The following is a 5,568-nucleotide window of genomic DNA, read 5'->3' as shown; positions in this document are numbered from 1 at the left end:
GCATTAACGGCATGTCTCTGTCAGTAATTTCATGAGAAGATTCAAACTGTTTTCAGAAGAAACGTTTTGAAGTTCATCTTCGAATTGGGCCATAGGTGGTTGCAACACAGATGTTAAAAATGATGAGGAAATGCAGATTAAGTTTGTTACAAAGCAATTAAAGGCTGTGAACGTAAACGTCAGTTGTTTACTAGGTGCTGCCTTTTTATGTCATGTTATGGCACCTTTTATTTGAAACAGTTAAAGGCTGCTAGAAAATGTGTTAAAAATATGTGCTGATGTATAATGTTTCAGGTTAATAATTGGTTAGCAGAAGAGAATCTTACTTTTTCAGACACACCACCGCAGCACATTAGAAACGGACATTTCCAAAGGTCGATGTGATTGATTTTAAACTTGGGCAGCAATCTTTTTTCTACAAACTGAATGGTTGTCTCATCCAAAACTAAATGGTTTTACACAGGAGAGGAGGAAAAGGGAAGGAGGGAGAGGAAAAGCAGGTCAGTTGTTGACATGGACAAATGAGGAAACAGCAGAATAGCATAGACTGTAGTGACCCAGTTAGGACCCAAAACTAGAATATTATATTTTATATTATATTATATTATATTATATTACATTACATTATATTATATTATATTATATTATATTATATTATATTATATTATATTCTGTGTAATTCATGCTTTATTCATTTATCATTGTTTTTTTTTTATTCTTAGTCTTATTCTGCTTTTAAAATATAAACTTTCAAGGCGGAAAATGTATTATGTATTTGAAGACCTCTGAATCGTTTAATCATTTAGTTCACATAAAGCTCTGCCACATGGGGGTGCTGTTTGGCTTCTGACCATACACGATCAACAGATTATCTGCTGCACACACTACCTTCTATTAGTACCACACCATCTCATTACAGAACCTCCCATTTTGACTTATAGCATCCCCTGCACTCTCTATCCTGCTCTTCTTTCTTAACATAATGGTAGATGAGGTGAGGTGTTATGGCAAATTAAGTAAAATTAAGACAAGGGATCAGCTCCACTTGCATATATCGTGCATGACTTTTACTGTGCAGCTCCTGACGGAGGCCTGTCTGTACTGTCCTTGGAGATGGGTGTTGATGACAGACTGCAGACCATGAAGGGAGTGGGAGTGTAGCATTCAATGGAGGTGGAGGTGCTTGCACAACACATTATCATTCACCCTATATGCCTTTTTTTGTTCTCCTTCCCTTTTTACACTTTCTCTGCTATTATTTTACTCTCCGCCTTTTTCCATATCTTTTCTTTGGCTTGGTGCCTTCTCAGTTCCTCTCATCTCTCCTTTGTCCTCCCATTTCCCTGACTCCTCCAGCCATTTCTATAGGTCTTGCCATTTGCGGAAATCTTGAAGTTATTCCCATCTCTTCTTGTTTCACAATTCAGCTGTTATCTTTTCTGCCACCTTCTTACCAACGTCTACCTTTTTTCCTCATTCTGCCAACCACTCCACATGGCACCTGTCTAATTCTCCTTGTACCCACTCTGTGATGCCACTCATAGCTTGCTCCTTCACCCTCCCCTTCTTTCCTTCCCTGGCTCTGTGTGCCATGGCAGTCTGACAATTGTTGGAGCATACACTGCTAAGCAGTTATCACCAGCTCACAGAGGTGTGTTTGTGTGTGTGTGTGTGTGTGTGTGTGTCTGCTCAGTAATAACCAAAAGTGAATGCATAGATGTGAGCATATGTGTCAGTGTGTGCATTTTCTTCCGTTTATATTGAGGTGTACAGCTCTTGTGTTCGTTAAAACAATACAAACAGTGTGTCAGACAGGTTCTATTATACTCAAGCTTGTATGGCTCCTCTACTGTAGTGTAAATTTTTTTGCAACAATGAGGGGTAAAATGATACTGAAAGGCTGCAACTCCTCTCTTACCCCTGCCAAACATCCCTGGTGTTTGGCTGCTCTGGATCCACATAAAAGGCACTAATTTCTTTGTCTTCAATGATTTTTCCCCCCAGTTTTGGTCCCATCTGTTACTGGGAGAAGGTAAAAAGAAATAAGAAATAAACCCGGTTGGAATCCTTTGTCTATTGAATGTAGATCACACTGTGGCAAGACCAGGACAATGCTTTTCTGGCCTTATGGGAACATTGAGAGATGAGGGACAAGGGCGAGAGACCTCAGAAACCAGGCATGCCAAACAATCATTATGAATATTATGAATCACATTCAGCAAAGCATGTTTAGTAATTTAGTAATTTGAGGCTCCCTCAAGCTCCTCACCATTTCATACAAGTGAATAAAAAATGTTTGCCCCATACAGTGGATTTTAGAATGTACACATCCCTTTAAGATTTTTAACAAGGTTTTGTCATTGGGCAGAACGGAATGTTTGCTTGATGAATAAAAAGTGATGCAAATGATCTCGCAGGAGAAGGGGTGGGTTAATAAAAGTTTTATTTCTGCCCACTCCTTTGAGCGTGTAAACATTGTATGAAAGTAAATGCTGTTGCTATCTGCTGTTATGTGTTAATAAAATTTTGAAATAAAAAACAAACAAATAAAGATGTGGTGTCACAGTTTTGGGTTCAAATAAAATGTAAACTTTGGAACGGCAGTGTCCCGAAGTAAATTTGGCAAAAGATGTAGGGTCAGTGGGTGCTTTTAAAGGGTTCATCATGGTCTAATTTTTCATTCTTTTTATGACTTACAAAGAATCTGATCAATTTTCAGTAGTATAAAATCTATAGTTGCAATCATGTTTGCATGGCTCTTGGTTGCAGTCATAAGTTGTTGTTTTTCTATTGCATTTCTGAGTAAATATAAAATAGCGTACATATATCAAAACACAACAATAATAAAAAGAAATAAAAAACAAATAAATGAGTTCATATGCCAACTAAAACACAAAATGTGTGTTATTTACCATATTTTTCAAAGAGAGTCCTTGAAACAGAATAGCTATACTTTCTTTCTATACCTTTAAAGTATAAACAGCTTTACTGATATACCATTTACCTCAATAAAACTTTATCTTTTCAGAGTTAGAACTGCACATTTTGTGCTTAGATGAATATTTATGTTGCATCATGATATATAAAGACAGACCTGAAAACACTCTGGCCTTGGTTTGGACAATGTAGACTACATAATTGGATCACCAGCAAAGAACGGCTGACAAATTCGAAAGTCAAAAAATTCCACTACATGAGCATCATACTCATGTCATATGTACATATATATTAAAGGTCATATACCTCACGCGTGACACTGTGACAACATTTACACACTTGCTTCTCAAACAACTCAGCAAAGATGCAATACCAGAACTATTTAATTTCATGTCGGACTGTGACAATGCTCTGCCTGCACTGTGGAAAATTGACATGCAGACCATTTGCGACTAAAAAATGTGAAAATGTTGCCCTACTCAAAGCTATTTTACAAATACTTGCGTGACCACTGACTGGGAGGCACTCATGGAAAATTAAAATCTAATATCCAGGTACTCAGTTGATTTTAACATGTAAAAAACAGAAAAACCCCAATTAAACCAGACAGTGACATCACTGAAAAACAACAAACCCTGTTCTGATTCAGCTGATCGCTTAAAATTCCAACGATGCACATGCTTCAAAGACATGACAGGACTTGCTGTTCCACAAAATGCCCTTGATATCCTCACGTTGATAATTGGAGATCGACTTTGGTCTGTACATCCTAGCAGAACTATTTACTTTTTAGCTCATTGAAATAAACAAAAAAAAAATGTTAACCTCTGAAAAACATTTAATAGAAAACCCTAAACCTTTTAAAGTAGTTTACCACATAACAAACATTATAAACATAATATTTTTCTTACTAGAGCAAAATAAACTACAAAATAGACAATGGATTTAAAAAAAACAACTTACTGCTTCATGTTAAAATTTTAGTTTTGTTATGTAAAGATACTTTTTTGAAGTAACTAGTAAATTATTCCCTCTCAAATCTAAAATGAGATACATTTTAAAATTTATTTTAGAGCTTGAACAAGTGTATATAAAACACAGTTTTATTTTCTCCTGAAGTAATTCTTAGTTTCCAAGTGTCTTCAACATTATGTAAAAGAGATGATAGTCTGAATAAAGGAGACAGTCTATTCACCTGTCACGTTACCATCCATTCACATCTGAAGAACAAGTGCAAAAGGCAGAAGGGATGCTTCCTGCACCAGAAAAAAACAAACAAACAAAAAAAAAAACACAATGAGCAATGAATTGTCTCAGGAATTAATAGAAAAAGGAACATCATTAGAAAGGTAGGGTATGTCTTACTTTCCTTTCTATGCATAACTTAGAAATTATCAATGTTTTTATTTTGCTTTTGCTGCATATTGGATGGAAGTCCCAGGAGACCTATTAAAGAACCATGGGAAGAAAAACACCAGATTTCATCTGATTCCTTGGAGAGGGAAGTCTTGCACTGCTAAGAACACTTAGTAGGAAAGTCCATAACAGTGCAAAAACTTCATGGTAAGGCTTTTTTTCTTCAGAGGTATCGATCCATTTAGCACTTATTCTCTCCACTGTCTGCTGCAATAACGCAAATTAGGGACAGCTCATGCAGCAATATGATTCAAAGTTCAAATATGACCAAAAAACCTTTCTAATTTAAAGCCATGAATCTAAGATATTCTTAACCAGCTAAACGTCTTTGCTCAGCACTGAAATCCTTGAAAAGGCTCACTTGATGTGAAATGTAAAAACAAATTCTCAGTTTCATTCACTATATAAAAAACTGTAATTAAACTGACATGCAGTATTAATTTTACATAAAAAAGCAAGATCAAGGAATGTTGCTGTTTTCTGTTTTTTAGAGGAATAAGGAAACTGCTAAGTACTATTCAAATTCTGCTTAGAAATATTGGATACCATGTGAATACATCACTGATGCTTAGACACATTTATAGGTTTTGAGCAACATATATTTACACAATTAAAATAGTTTAGGGGCTCAGTGTTTCTGCATGACAATTAGATTTTGTATATTTTACAACATCATCAGTAATGCTAGGACAAAAGAAACCCCAATATGGTAAAGTTAGTGAAAAAACGCATAAAGATACTATGGAAATCTCATATTTTAAAATTACAACATAGGATGATCTATATTTCCAAAACACATACAAGTGAACATTTTATTTTTGACAAATGCTGGTTTTATGGACCACTAACCTATATTTCTAGAAATGCTGATTTTCTGTTCCAAAATTCGAAATTTGTTTTTAAGAAACTTTAAATATACCTAAATTTTAAAATGCTTCATGAATACTCTAACTTTATTTCCCCTTTCATTCTGAAAATATAAATAAAAAATGTCAATAAATAAATTAACATATAAATACAGAAATTTAAGGTCTGTGACAAATATCCTGAGTTTGCCACAGAAAGAAAACCAGCCCGACATTCAAGTTTAAATAACAATATATTATACACTGGATTCCACTGGACACCAAATACTCAATAGGGCCTTTTTTTTCCCCCCAAAAAAAATCAGAGATGCAATATTTATTTATGTTTTTAACAAGTGATTAAGGCTAC

The sequence above is a fragment of the Girardinichthys multiradiatus genome, chromosome 4, assembly GCF_021462225.1.
Source record: "Girardinichthys multiradiatus isolate DD_20200921_A chromosome 4, DD_fGirMul_XY1, whole genome shotgun sequence".
NCBI classification, from domain to species: Eukaryota; Metazoa; Chordata; class Actinopteri; order Cyprinodontiformes; family Goodeidae; genus Girardinichthys; species Girardinichthys multiradiatus.
The sequence above is the reverse complement of the archived record's forward strand: the minus strand, read 5'-3'. Positions refer to the sequence as shown.